The sequence below is a fragment of the Lissotriton vulgaris genome, chromosome 10 (genome assembly GCF_964263255.1).
Source record: "Lissotriton vulgaris chromosome 10, aLisVul1.2, whole genome shotgun sequence".
In the NCBI taxonomy this organism is placed as follows: domain Eukaryota; kingdom Metazoa; phylum Chordata; class Amphibia; order Caudata; family Salamandridae; genus Lissotriton; species Lissotriton vulgaris.
Window position 1 is genome coordinate 114,239,079 of NC_141698.1, and position 15,174 is coordinate 114,254,252.

General features: G+C 43.8%; 1 protein-coding gene across 1 annotated transcript in view; it reads right to left on the reverse strand.

Annotated features, from left to right (window-relative positions):
- Positions 1-1,915, reverse strand: part of ARPC1A (actin related protein 2/3 complex subunit 1A) — a 133,029-nt gene extending 131,114 nt beyond the window's left edge. Inside the window, exon 1 of the mRNA XM_086940650.1 lies at positions 1,676-1,915. The gene's annotated coding sequence lies outside the window, so the exon portion shown is untranslated. The remainder of the gene's footprint in view (positions 1-1,675) is intronic.
- Positions 1,916-15,174: the final 13,259 nt, after the last annotated feature.

Below are 15,174 nucleotides of genomic sequence, written 5' to 3' on the forward strand. Positions count from 1 at the left end.
GTGCCTCATGACGAGCTGAGCTTGTCATGAGCATGGAAGGGGTTAAGACGAGCAACAATGCTCTGGTAGTAAGGGGTCACGGAAGGACAGGTCCGCACCATATGGAGATTGTCAGCAGCAGATATCTCTGAATTATTAAATATACTCCGAGAGTATTCAATTGGCCGCATTACTTGTGAAGTATCTTCAGCCAACAAAAGTATTTTAGCCAGCAATAAATAGCATTCTGGAACTTGTAATTTTATATATGACAATGTAAAAAGGGGCTTAAAAATTCCAGCATGCATAGTGCTTTTGGCTAAAAAGTCAGGACTGGCTGGAGGTGTCACATGACATAAGGCCAGTTGTCAGCTGGGTATAATGTGACAAAATAAATAGGTAACCATGACATCTAGTGGGTCATCATTTTTTGACGCTCTTTCAAGTACCTCAAACATTCTAGGTCCTTTGCTTTAAATTTACTTAATTTCACACACTGGGTTTTTTGTAAAAAAATAAATAAAAAAAAAGACACAACATGGTGTATATAAATTACTTTAACGTGTCCTTCTACGAAATGATCTAATTTTTAATATTTGTCTTGCTTACTATATATCCTTCATATATCTAGTGTGAGAATTTGAAAATATCGCAAATTAACGTTCAACATATTTGTTAGATTGTGTGCAAACTCGAGTCCCATGAATGTATTCCACATTGTATGTCATCGTTGAGAAAATTTCGGTTTGTCATATTTGAGAGGGAGCACAAGTAAAGTATTTAGCACAATGGGGTCGCGGCATTAAAAAGTCTACAGAACAGTCCTTTCGAGTCACTCTGTGAAGGGACGAATCATAAACATACAGGTTCTCAAGAATGGTCCCCTGCCCTCTCAAATTCATCTTTACCCAGCTGCATTCAAAGCCACAAGTCGGGGACATAAGTCACTTAGCAGGGATTCATAAAGCACTCCGATCACTGGACAAATCAAACACTAAACACAACACTTGTTTAAGTTCTGGTCTAAGCATTACAAGAATGAACATAACTAATAAATATACACAGAGATATGACCAGGTGACTTAAAAAAGCTGCCGATATGGTCCCAGTTGCAACTATGGCATTTTTAATTTAACACAAGACTTACGAATTTCTAGTCATTTTCCTTGCTGCCTAGGCTGAATATAACACCGTGTACAATCTGTCCAAGATTACCCACTGAATCGGTCCAAATACCTGAAATAAGGTGCCAATTGTGGATTCAAAATCAGATCTGGAGAGTGGGAACTGAAAAAGGTTATAGAGCATGAACAAGGGCGGAAATATGGGAAGCAGGGAAACTAACGATTATATGAATGGGAGACTTGAGGAAAAATTCCACTGTCCACATATATTAACAAACCAAAAGCCGTAAACACCCAATGACTCGAGCCTCCCTCTAGCCTCCCTCTCATCATAATTAAACCACCGTGTCAAACTCTTTCCCCCACAACTGTCAAAAGATACCCACCAGCTGGCTAGTAACTACCACCCCGACCTCCCCAGCTAAGCAATTACACCTGGGCCACCAAGGGCAGCTAAAAGGCGTCAGATTCCTGGGCTAGTGATAGCCCGGCTGTCAAAAGCTCGGGCGGGGTCGGCCTAGCAGTGAGCCGAGGCTGAGCCGCCCCCACACTCAGGTGAGACGCTACTTTACCTGCGACAGGAGTAGGGGCTGCGGACCTGAATTCGCGGACTCTGGTCAGTCGACGCGAATTCGTTCCGGGCGGGGGCGGGAGGGAGGCGGCGACGGCTGCAGGGAACACCGGTCGACAGGGAAGCTGCCAAGAAAGTAGAGGGGCGCATGCGCCGGCTGCGTGTAATACCGGAGTCGAGCATGCGCTTTGAGTTTCCAAAATGTGCGCATGCGTAGACTCTCTTCCGACCACCTTTGCGAGATGCTCCTGTACTGGAAGGATGCTACATCTTCCGTGAGCCTGCTATGACCATGGAGAACTTGTCATGTCAGTTTCAGCATGCAACTTTGTTACTGCAGATAAACAAGCAAACCCTATTGATTGTTTATCCAAATGTACGATAGGTACAAAACTTTTTTTTTTTAGCAAGAATTTTTTACCGACACATTTGAGCAATAAAATTCAAACTAAAGTGAATGTAAGATCTCGCGTAAATGAGTGCCCATGGTATTACAATCATGAGTAAGTGCTCGTCTAAAAAAAAAGTAATTGACAAATTTAAAAGTGGCGTTCCCAAGATTCTGCTATGACCTCGATGTTTGTGTTAAGTTACACTACTGGGATAACCTTTTTAGGGATGACCTAGTACGTGCGCATTCACTACTAGTAATTCAACTACTCTCAGAACCTCTGCGCTGAACAGATACCTTTCATATGGACTAGTCTAATAGTTTAATGATTGTTGGTGTAGAGTCCTGCTACTCGTTCTAGTGTTCCTCTACAGGTGACTTGTAACCAGCCACTTCCCCCTGATGCTGGCTTCCATACTCCCCACACACCCCTCCATCACAGGTGTCACCAGTCAGGTGACCATGCCAATAAAATAGTCCTAGTGCACGTGCCCAGAGCCAGTTACCAGTACCATACACTATGTGTATATGTCATCAGTGCATGCGGGTCTAGAGTCCAAGACACTGAAATGGCAATGAGCGAGTCAGCCCCATGTGTTGACTAGCAGCATCTGTGAAGTTTGGCATGGGGGATGTGTAGCCAGCCCTTAAGGCACCCCTGCACCTGTTGCCAGCACGCTGCCACTCGATGAGAGAGGACGATGGCTATGGCTCTTGCATGTTAATGCCCCTGTAGCGGCCCGCCTGCCGTGAGCCAGCACATCACCAGCCTTGAGGTGAGACAGTAGTGAAGAGGGCGTGAAACGTCATAGCCATACCATGCCTGAAGTGCCGCTGCACAGCCAATCTGGTCTGCATGACTGTCAACCCCCACAGTACAAGCGACCTGGAATACAATCAGGTGCTACAAAATTAGAGACCCTCATCAAGAAAAGTTTAGAAGCAACCGCATAGGTGCCATGTTACACTGAACATCTGCAGTCCTAGCTCGCATAACATTTTGGGATATTAGCATAAACTCACAGATGCCTGGATAGTGAGTTACCCTATAAACAGAACGTTCCGAACACAAGAAATGAAAGAATGACAAAAGAAAATAAATTTTAATTTAATCTTTTTGTATGTCACTGGTAGGAACACCCTGAGGAAGGTTTAACACCGAAACGCGTTGGTGACAACCAAGTCTTGTAACCAGTGTTTTAGCTATAATAAGTGCAAGTTACAACGAGTTGCATTGTTGTCATTATTATTTCCTTGCACTATACAATAAGATGAAATTTTGATTTTATTCTCTCTGTGTGGTCATATTTATATAGAAAAAGATTTGTGAAAGTTTTTCCAAACATGTGAGCTTAATATTGTACGTATGTATGTCCTTTTAAAAATATTTGATATCAACTAATAACCTTAAAGACAAAAAAAAAGAAAAAAAAAGATATCTTTTTGTAAAAACAGATGTGTAAAATATATTCATGTGTGGATATCTATGATACAATTGCTGCACAACTGAACATATAGCACTTTTGCCCAGTGCCATTCCTTTTTTCCAATTAAACCCCCACAGTGCCTGCAGCACTTTGCTACCAAGAGAGGAGCTTGAGGCCGCACTTCAGCTGTGCAAGGTCCCTGCACCTGCAGTGTATGCATGGGTGAGAAGGCCAGCCACCAGCTTGGTGCGCACCCTGCCAGCAGAGCAAGCTCGCAGTGACACTGCAATGAAGAAGGAGTTCCCCGTGCCACCTTGCACTGAGCAGAGAGAGAGAGTCTGCAATTACGTCACCATCAATAGAGAGTGCAGCTGTTCAGCTGCGGCTGCTCCCAACCCTGAATGTGCGATGCAAGCCTCTGCAGCCCTCATCTGTAAAGAAACTGGTCTTACCCTGGAGGGGGTGATGAAAGAGGCCCCGCCTACATAGCAGTTACACTCCCCACATTCGCCCCTGTGACACCTATATGGGCAAAATGAACCATGGCAACAGAGAAGCCTCCACAACGCACGACAGAGTGCCTGCAGTGCCAGAATCAGCTTCTTGTGGGGCAAGCAAAGACAGAAGTGGCAAAGTGTCAGAGAGCATTGTGTGCCCCTAATAGTCACCAGCATGATACCACAGCAAAGGCAAGCAGAGGTCTCCTGCAAAAGTGGAGTTCTCAGCATCGATTAACAAAGGGGACACAACAGTAATTCACTGAATAGTAACAAAATGTATGTAGACCAGCAGTCTGTGAGTTATTACAGGGATATGACAGAACTTATCCTCACTGACGGTGAAAGGTAAAAGAAAATGGCGGTGCAGCTTTCCTGTGAGCACGCCTGCCTAATCTCACCGAACACTTCCATGAAAAATAGTTGAGAAAATACTGTAGCAGGCTTTACAACCTCTCCATGAAATTTTGATTTGTTGAGGAGGTAATATCATGCAGTAGGAGAAAAGAGAAGAAACAAGAGCACTGTCAGCACTCATAGAAACAAAAACTAAAACAACATTGCAGGAAAAAGATCTTTTGTTCAGCACGCCAGCTGACTTTTACAAAAATAAGTCATTAGTGAAGGATGGTATAGACCTTGCAATGCACCGTCAGGGACAGCAGAAGTTCCTTGATGGATAACAGCCATTTCCCATGTAAATACCACCGTGTGTGAGCATCGACGCGTCTGCTCCCCGCTACCACACCGGAGCTTCAGAAAAAGACAGCCTTGGTACACTTGGTTTGGTCAAGTTTATTAAGATCTATCTCTAATAAATGCTCAGTTCAAACTCTCTAATGATCACTTCCAGAATAAATTGATTCAGTCTGTTTAGTGGCAATGCAATTTTAAATCTCAGCTCAGTCACAAAGTTCAGATCAAGGAGGCTCAATTGGATGTGAATTTTATAGCAAAAGGTGGAAAATGCTTTCTTCCAGTCACTGACAGCTAGGTAAGTCCATTCAGGTGAAGAGTACCTCCGACAATGTACTCTAGCTCTCTTTGATCTCCTTACTGTTGGCACTTCTTCATCACTGTCACTTAGGACAGATCCTTCAGTATCTTCTGGGAAAATGTGTGGTACATGCACTTCAGACTAACAGTGTCTCTTTCTCTCCTGTCTCTGTTAGGAGTGGTCGAATTAGACCCTAAATCATAGGTGTTCAAGATGAATTCCACAGGGCGTAGAATGCACAAGTATAGAAACCCTCTTGTGTTACTATCAGACTTTTGCTCCATTCCCTAAGGTCTATTACTGTGTCTGGTATGGAGTTTGTTGACGCTCCCTAGGCAGGTTAAAGAGGAATCCCACCCTCGAATCAGTGCTTGGCTTACTGTTCGGTTAGTGACCACGCCCCCTCTACTCAGCGTTCTGCTCCGTGAGGTTCCCGTATTGTTCAGAGCTCCTGCTGAACTCTCTTGTTCCCGTTTGTGCTCCTTTCCAGTTCCTGACTCTTCCACCTTTTGGAGTCACAGTATTTTTCTGTGTTGGATTTGTGTCCTGTCTGTTGTTTTGCCTTCCGCCCTGTTCCTTTGCCTTTCCTCGTCTCGGCACGCCCTTCCCCGGTGCCGGGCGTCTCCTTCAGCCTGAATACCCTGCCTGCCCTGCTCTCCTCTGTAGTGTCAGTTTTTGTGTATGTTTGTGATTTTGCGCTTCACTCCGTCTTTAGCTTACGAGTGGAGCGTATTTGGGCTATCACGTCTTTATGTAGATACGCCCACTCCGTTCTGATCTTTGGTACCTATTCAGACGGGGTGTGTCTATTGTCCGCGTTTTATGTTGTTTGTTTCCTTTCTCCCCTCTGTCTTAAGTTTATGAGTCGGAGGAAGGAAGTGTCTGTGTTCTATGTTTGTCACTCGCTCCACGCTGTCTTAAGTTTATGCGCTGGAGTGGGAAGATCTGTATCACTTTGTCTTTAGCTTTATAAGTGATACTATTGTCATCAGCTGCACTTGTGGCACCCAGTTCTGCTCTGTCTTGAGTTTATGAGTAGAACGGGCATTGGTGCATTCTACCTTGGAGATATCCTGACTAGGTGTCCTCCAGATTCTCTGCTGTATATCCTGGTTCTTGCCTGGACTCCTAGCTTAAAGCCCTGATACCCATCTCTGTGGTAAGTGGAATGTTATGTTGAACACTTGTGTACCAGCCCTGTAAAGTATTGGTGAGGCTAGTATTGTCATATATTTATTTTCCAGTCTCCTGCCATCAAGACTGCAGCTACGTCACCTTGCTGGGGGAGAGTGGTATACTCCCTGGGAAAATTCCCCCCACACTTTTAGGTAGCAGCTGCCTGTCAGCGACGTTATACCTTCTTGCTGTGGTAGTTGTTGTCTGGAAGTGTGTGGGACATTCATCTTTGCTCCTGTGGACGAACTACCTCCTCTCTCGAAGGGGATCCTTGACAGTCTCCTTGGCCACCGACCTCTAGGTACAACTCACATTACTACTGCACTAGGCCCTTCAACAGGGTCTGAATTGAGCACAGTCAACACTAGAGGATGGGACCCTTCTGTACCGACTTCAACTGACACTCTCAGACCCCATCTGGCCGAACAAGTGCTGTCCCAACTTTTTGCTGATCCCCAACAGGTTGACTAACCTGCTCCCTCTGTCCCACTATAACCACTGGCACACCAGGAACAGATGCTATTATATTATCAAGGGGATAAAGGTGAGTATGAGCAGCGTGTACCCAGCTAGGGAGACCTTCACAGCTGTTACAGTGACCAGAATCATGTGGTAGGGGCCACGCCATTGAGGCTCCAAGCTTGACCTGCGCACATGCTTGTTCACCATAACCCAGTCACTGGGGTCATGGCACTACTCCTATTGAGGTGGGTCTGTAGTCTTTCCAACCCGTTGAGACACAAAATGCACCACATCAGCCAGTTCTGTAATCAAGAATCGTGTCATCTGTAATGTTCACAAGCGCATTCACAGGCACAGTTGGCAGTCTCATGGCACTCCCCATGATGATCTCATGGGGTGACAAGGCTATCCTCCTATCTGGAGGACTGCGTAGACTCATCAACACAAGAGGCAATGTATGAGGACATTTCAAAGATGTCGAAGCACACACTTTAGCCAATCTGGATTTCCAAGTACCATTGACTTGCTCCCCAATTCTAGAAGCCTCTTTAACTGCAGGGTAGCCTCTGTTCAACTTGCAATGATGTGCACAACATCTTCGGGACCTCATTATTAAAATAAGTTCCTTGGTCTGACTTCAGGAAAGTCAGGAAACCGAATCTCAGTATTAACTCCCCAAACAATTACTTGGCCAGTGTCACACTATTAATTCTCCTGGTTGTGTAAGCTTCAACCCAACATGAGAAAATGCAAACAATCACTAAGCGATGCCTCAACTCATTGCACACAGGCATCTCGATAAATTCCAGTTGCATCCTGTTAAAGCAATCTCCTGATCCCCCTATGTGACTCAGTGTTACTGCTGTTCTGCCTGCATTCTGTTGTTGGCCCACAACACATCTGTGACACAGTCCTTTAGCCATCAGTCTAATTCTTGGGTTAAACCACATTTGGGTGAACAAGCTCACCATGGCATTTCTCCCTGCATGTGCAGGTCCATGATAATGTCTTATCATTGGACGTAGTGAGCTATCTCGCAACATACGTCTTACAACTTCTTAAATCCAAATTTTCAGGCTCATTTCTTTTAAGAATTCACAAGTAGATCCTGCTCTCCTCTTTTAAAAGCGTATTTTTATAAGTGAAGATTTAAGTTGAACAATCAATGTGCTACGCCTTTACTTGTGTTTACCTAGTACAGTGTAACTTATGAATGGGGCCAGAAGCCAACTGGCTTCTAGGGCAAAGATGTGCACAACTTAAACTTGTTATACATACATTTCAATACAAATTAACAATGATACAACTTGATTCTCATTGATTTAGTACATTTACACAATGTCATTTGCACTTCGATAGAGGAACATGGCGGCGGCAGGCTAACGGCTGCTGCGACGCTCTGCACTGAAAACACCCTGAAATGATGGATTTGACGGGTCTTTCTATTATATGACCCAGGATGATGGCGTTTAAGTAAACGGTGAGGACAGATGATTAACTTTCAATAGTTGAATCGTATGCACCATTGAATTCTTTCCCGTTTTGTTGTTCGGAGGTTTGGAAGCCGCGGAGGTGAACACGGGAGCACTAGGACCCTGCGAGGATGCATGAGCGTTGCTACGCGAGGGAGGCAGAGACAGGGCAGCTGTGCCGAATCTCGAACGACGAGATCAGCGAGTTGCAGAAGCAGGTCAGCGGTGGCAGTCGATGTGTGAAGGCGAAAAACGATCATAGAGGGCTCCGAGTAAGCTGTGGAAGTTTGTGGTCACGGTCAAGGGAGTCGCTCCTTTTTCGAGCAAGAGCAAGAGCTTCAGCATGTCGGCAGGCTTGTACAGTGCTCAATAGCGGTAAGGTGGCAATTGGAGGGGAGGACTGCATGGAGGCAATTGCAACAGTACAATCAGAGACATTAAGGCTGGCGGCGATATAGAGGGGGCTGCTTCAGCTGATCATTCCATAAAGCAGGACCTCTTAGTAAAAGAAAAGTCAGGAGGAGTCAGGAGCAGATATCAGTTAAGGTCAAAGCAAGCCCTTAGGAAACAAGGGGTTTGGAACTCTACTGACACTGTTGAGAAAGGTGGTCCGACACCCATCTCTCCCCATAAACAAAATAGGAAGGGTGGGGCCAGAAAAGCTAGGTCAGCTAAGGTGATAAAACAAACACAAGCGCCTAGAGCGACTCCTTCGCTTAAAAGTTACTTTAAAATTATGGAACAGGCGGTGAACTCCAAGGAGGATGTTACAAAAGGAGTAGAGGTTAATACAGGCTTTAAAGTAGCTGAAATTCCCGAAGCAGATGTAGATACCAGGCTTAATAAAGCACCCGCTCCCCCACTTCTTTCTACACTACCTTTGAGTAACAAGTACGCTGTATTAGATTTAACTCCCAGTGAGGAGGGACCAGAAGTAGTAGCACAGATTAGCCCAGGCCAGAATTTGGACCCAGGTGTAGAAGCTCCATTGAAGGTAGTACACCCCCCCCTCTTCCACCAGTAAAACCTGTAATTCCAAACTCTGTTGTAATTTCCCCTCCTCTGATTACACTAAACAGTAATACTTGATTTCAATCTCCCCCTCTCCACGCCCACGATAGACATGGTTCAGTCCCTTTTTCTGACGGGGCAGACAGGATAGCTGGGGTGGAAAATGAAGATAGACTTGGCTCCCTATTTCATACACTAAGAGAGGATCTTCTGGGCAAGTTCGAGATTTCTGAGAAAAATCAGAAGGGCCTACACGATAGATTTGATCTCCTAGAGGCTAAACTAGAGGGTATTAATGCTAGGACCAGTGTCTTGGAAAGTAAAGTCACGGCACTTTCAGAGACTTCCAAAGAAAACTCTAAAGATATAGAATCCATCAAAGCACAGAATCGTACTCTATCAATAGATCTGGAAAGGTTGGAAACGCAGAGTCGGCGCAACAATCTCAGGATCCTCATAATTCCTGAAGGAGTAGAAGTGGAGGATATAAAGGGGTTTGTGTGTAGACTACTTCGTGAAGATATTTTAAAGGATCGACCGGATATTGACCTGGAAGCTGAGATTCAGCGAGTACACAGAGATCCATTTAGGTTGCACCCTGATCGTAAAGCACCTAGGAAGATTTTGGTGTACTTCCAAACATATAGTGTTAAAGAGTTGATCCTTAGCAGATGTTTGGCACGCACTTCTCTGCATTTTCGGGCCAACCCCTACCAAATAAGATCGGATATAGGGGGTAAAACCGCTCAAAGGCAATGGGAGCTTGGCTCTAGGATGCCAGATTTACGTTCAATGGGGTCTCAGGTACAAATGAAGTTCCCAGCTTTGCTCAAAATAATGTGGAACAACAAGATGTATACTTGTCATTTCCCAGAAGAAGCTGATGACTTACTAGTTAAAATGAGAGAATAGTTAACTTTTCATCAACTCTCCGTGAAATTGTGTCTCTAGAGAGTGTTCAAATAAAAAAAAAAAAATATATATATATATATATATATATAAAATAAGAAGAAAAGGGGGCGAGCTTCACCTTACTGAGAAGGGGGAAAAAATATAGAGGAAAGAGGGAATCACATAAGGAATAGTAACAATAACTGACAAAAGGGAAAAAAAAAAGGGACACAGGAGAAAAGACCAACGTTAGTTACACATAGCGGGTGTGTTAAGGTGCATGGCCTCCCAAAGGCGTATCCACGCCAAACAGGAGGGTTGGGTTCCTCGGGGGGAGGGTGGGGAGGGTTCACAGGGGGGAAGGGAAAAAACAGACAAAAATGTCCTCATTTGCCATAAATCATTATCTTTTTAAGCTTATACGTAACCACTGGCCGCCATTGGTTACAGGTGATGGGGTAGTTACATCACATAATGGCTTCAAATTTGACACCTAGTTGTAAATTCCTTTCCTGGAACTTGAATGGCTTGGGGAGACGGGAGAAACAACAAAGTCTTTTTTCGTGAACAAAAATTAATATTGCCAGTGCATCACCTAATAGACCAGGCTGACAAAGAGATGGTATGAGCAAGAGACTTGACAAGACTGACATGTAGGTTTGACTATAAAATTCGGATAGCTGATATATCTTTTGCGATATTGGTGAGGCAATGGCTCCCTAGAAATCTAATCCCACTTGGGGAGAATACGGCATATTTTATAATTAATCTGTTGAACATCCTGTGGAATTTGGTAAATAGGTAGGCCGTCGTATATGGCGTTAAGTAGTCTGTTAGGTTGTCAGAGGAATCCTTGGATCAAGTTTTATTACTACATCATCTAATGTTGGATTAACCTTAATGTATTGTGCTGTATTTTATCCAACGGTGTTCCTACCAGATTAGGCATTTAGGAATGTATAGCCACCATGACTTGGGAAATAAGTGCATTTTACCATAGGTAGCGAGGTCCATTCAAAGATGGTGTAGGTAGAACCATGGTTTTTAGAACATTTCAAGATGAGCACATGACACGTTACCTGTCACGGACTACAGGGACGATGTTTTAAACATGGCTACTTCAGACGCTAATGGAGAGCATAATTGTGCGGGTCTGCACATTATCTGGCATCAATGCCATAACATGCCCTTGGTATGTTATGCCGTACAGGGAGGGCAATTTTGTTCCCTGGTGGGTTATTCTGGTAAACTTCCCTCAGATTTTCCATTTTAATCTGTCAGAGTAACACTCTGTTCCTTGATTCCTTGGTAATATACCGCTATTGGTTTTCATTGTGTTTGCAGGGAGGATAGATGTCTCCAAAGCATTTCTATTGGTACATGAGTCATTCATTATTTAGAATGGTGTAGTCACATAGGTGACGGTACAGCTAATTTAAAATGTACAATGTTGGTTCTCGATTTACAGAGATAGCCATATTGTGATCACCAGGGCATAAGAGAACTTACCATTTCATGATCTTCGTGTGAAGAGTGAGTAGCATTGTTGTGATATTCCAAGTATGATACTGTTAACAATGTTTACCTTACTGAGACGTTTTGGACTACTTCACCATTGGTAGTTATGGAGTGACTTCTTAGTAGAACATTGTTTAAATAATTAGGACATTTTGGACTATTAAAGCACTGGCATGACACATGTGAAGAGTTCATGAATGATTGTTTCTATATGAGAAGATCCTAGGATGCTTGAGTCCGGTCCAGGAAAGACATGGCTTGGCAGTCCGGGCTGGACTTTTCCCATGAGGCACAGGGTCAAGACTAATTTGCATATGGCCATGTCTGAACTGGGGTGGCTTGGTGAGCAAAATAACAATGGATTAAACCCAGATCTGTGACTGGGGGCGAATGTTTTGCTATTGTGCAATATTCCGTCCATCATCTTGTGTGTTTTGCTATTCCCAGTGTCTAGGCACAGCAGAGACATTCTCTCAGCTCTCAGAAGGCACGCATGCAGCAGTCATCCCATGGTACCGGATCTGTCCCGGCTTTGTGTGTCAGCCTCTGTAAAGGCTTAGCCATTAGGGAAAAGTTGGGAATCCACTGTTGACAGTAGCCCACTATTCCCAAGAACATTCTGACTTCTTTCTGAGTTATTGACAGATTAATTTTGACACTGTGCCTCCCAGCTCTGAGGGCAGATCACCTTTTCTCAACATAAGGTACTGTCCAATTTCTGATCTCTGTCTGACAAGTTTAAAGGCACTGTCCTCATCATGAGTTTTAAACTTTGATTCCATTTGGGGTCAAATAAATGGAACAATTCATCTTGCACAAGAGTTCTTGTTCAAGCAGATTGACAGGACTCGAATCACACACACCACAAATCGGTGATTCTCCTAAAAGGACCCTATTTTAACAGGTACCACTTCTGAAACTGTATTAGTCATTTGTTTATTTGTAACTCCTACAACTTGGATTCTTTGTCCCGAGAGGCGTAGGTTGGGAACCTCTGCTGTTCGTTTCAGTGTCAATGAGACGAGAATCCCATTTACCTCACCATCCAGGAATGGACCACTCTGGTCTACATCCAAGCTTGTGCCAAGTATGCAATCCTCCTCCCCCTAAGGCCCCATCATTGCAACAGATCTGAGCTGTAATTGTCATCTGCTAGAATCATAGAGTACTGTTGAGAATAGCCTGATTCACAAAAGGATTGGTGTGTACATTGGGAATGTGATTCGCATTGTATCTCTGGACATTTGCTGTTTGTTGTGCCATTAGGACTTGTTGAATCTGCATCACTTGAGCTTGGGATACATTGGGATTGTGAACTCCCTGTCTCAGCACTTGCTGTGTCTGAACCATATTATTTTCTTGTGAGTGCACAAATCCACCATTCTGAACCTGATTCTCCTTAATTACATTTGCTCTTCCAATGCCCTAGCATACCCCAGACATGGCAGGGTTTTATCTTCTTCAAAGTCGGCACATCAACACCTATACTCGGATCAATTGGAACACAATGCCATCTACCCTGCTGTTGAAACCCATTACCAACTTGCGTCGTTGGGACTCCATGCTTGGGACCAGCATTCCCAACAAACTGTTGATTCTGATCTCGCTGTGCAGCTTTCATTTGTGCTACCATTAACTTTTCCTTCAATTTCTTGTGTTTCTTTTCCTCACTGCAGAATTTGTCGTATCTCTGTATCTTGTCAATGGGCTTATTCTGTCAACAAATCAAATGCTGCTGAACCATGGAACTAACCTCGGATTTCAATCCATACACAAATCTGTAAACAAAATGTCCCATTTCCTTTGCCTCAATAGTCTCTGTCCCTCTGAACTGCTTCCATGCCTGTAATAGTCTTTGGTAGTAAGCGTGTGGTGACTCTTGGGTCATTCTGTCAATCTTGACCCAATCAATCTCTTTAGGAGAGATTTTCGTTTTCAAAACTGTAATCACCTGATCATATTTTTTCATTACCAGTAGGGACGGAGAATGTGATATAGGATGTCTTGCTGGCTCCATTTTGGGCCAATCCACAGCAACTTTGCATTCAACTGACAAATGACCTGGAACCACAGTTTCAAATAGGGTTTTCAAATCATCCCAAAAAAAACATTTGATATTTTCGCAAATTGATCAACCTGTCTGTACCATTCCACTGGGTTCTCTCTCAATTTCGGAAAATCTTGTGTGAATGAGCCAAGGTCAGTCCTGCTCCAATGTATATGGACATACGCTCCACCAGGCAATTCTCTCATGGGAAGCATGTGTATATCCTCGTCTTCCTCCTTTGTTCCAGACGGAGGCCGCTGTTACCTGACTTCCTTCGGTTCCTTTTTCTTCGACCAGCTACCTTCCCATTTATCTAACTCACTACACTTTTGAAAATAGGTAATTTTTTCCTTGATCTGTAAATTCATTCCTGACGTTCTGATGTTTGCAAGATTTCGGTCACCAAAGCTTAACCGATAACTTCTTTGTAAGGCTTTAGTTTCTGCAAATCAATTTCATTTTATGAACCAATTCAGATAATCTTTCATGAGCATGTCCTGCACATCTGGTAAAATCTTTACACAGGAACAATATTTAATTATCCGGCTAAGCATTTCATTGTGACATGTCATGAGTTCCAATTATCATTTTTTCTAATTCTACTTTCAAATGTAGCCACATCCTTGACCCTTTCACTCTTTGGGACCTGAATATTCCGTCCACTAGTTCCAGGATTTCCACTTCCATTCGGGGTGTTCTTGCCGCTAAGGCAATCATCAAATCCTCAGGCAGTAAGACCTGATTGTTTTGCTGGGGTATTAAGAATTATCATTCCGCTATAGGGACTACTACCTGCATTCGGCTGTGAATTGAAAAGGTACATGTTAGAAGTTGGCGTTCCCATTGGTATCTCTGTCCGAGGGGTACTGTAATCCCTAATTTGGAAGTTCATTTATTCTAGGCAGGAAAAAAGTGATGATCTCTGAGGAAACCTTTTAGTTAGGTTAAATCCTGTCTGATTTAATGTAGGGTCTGCACTTGCAGCGGGAAAAATCCTTTACGACGCAACTTTTACCACGCAGTGCCTTTACAATGCCGGTTTTTCAACGCAAATCATTACAACGAATTGCGCTGGGGGGCGCTGTAGGATAGGTAATAGTTTAATTTACTATCCAACACCTTCCCTACTATCCACGGGGACTGGAGTTGGAATTGTAAATTAAACTATTCACTATCCAGCACCCCCCAACGCAAGTCGTTGTAACGACTTGCATTGAAAAACCTGCGTTGTAAAGGCATGCGTGGTAAAAGCATGCGTTGTAACAACGTACATCCACTTGCAGCACATGGGGTGTTCCCTTGTGACAGAATCTTAGGAGTCTTAGGAATCGGTCTCATTGTCAAGCCCACTGAATTGCTAGCTATAGTGTTCATTCCTCTAGGAACAGCCAAAGTATGTGTAGCATTTCTACTGATCCAGACATATAAAAAAGAACTACAGGACCAATTGTGACAGGAGTGGTCAATGCACCTGGAGCATTTAGAGCATGCGAGTTTGAAGGATTCGTCATTCCCGAATTCTCTCCCATTGAATTTGGATTCCTATTTACTGGTGCCATAGGCGCATCAAAGGTCTCAACCATAGGTACATTATTTGCTCCACCAGTCTGG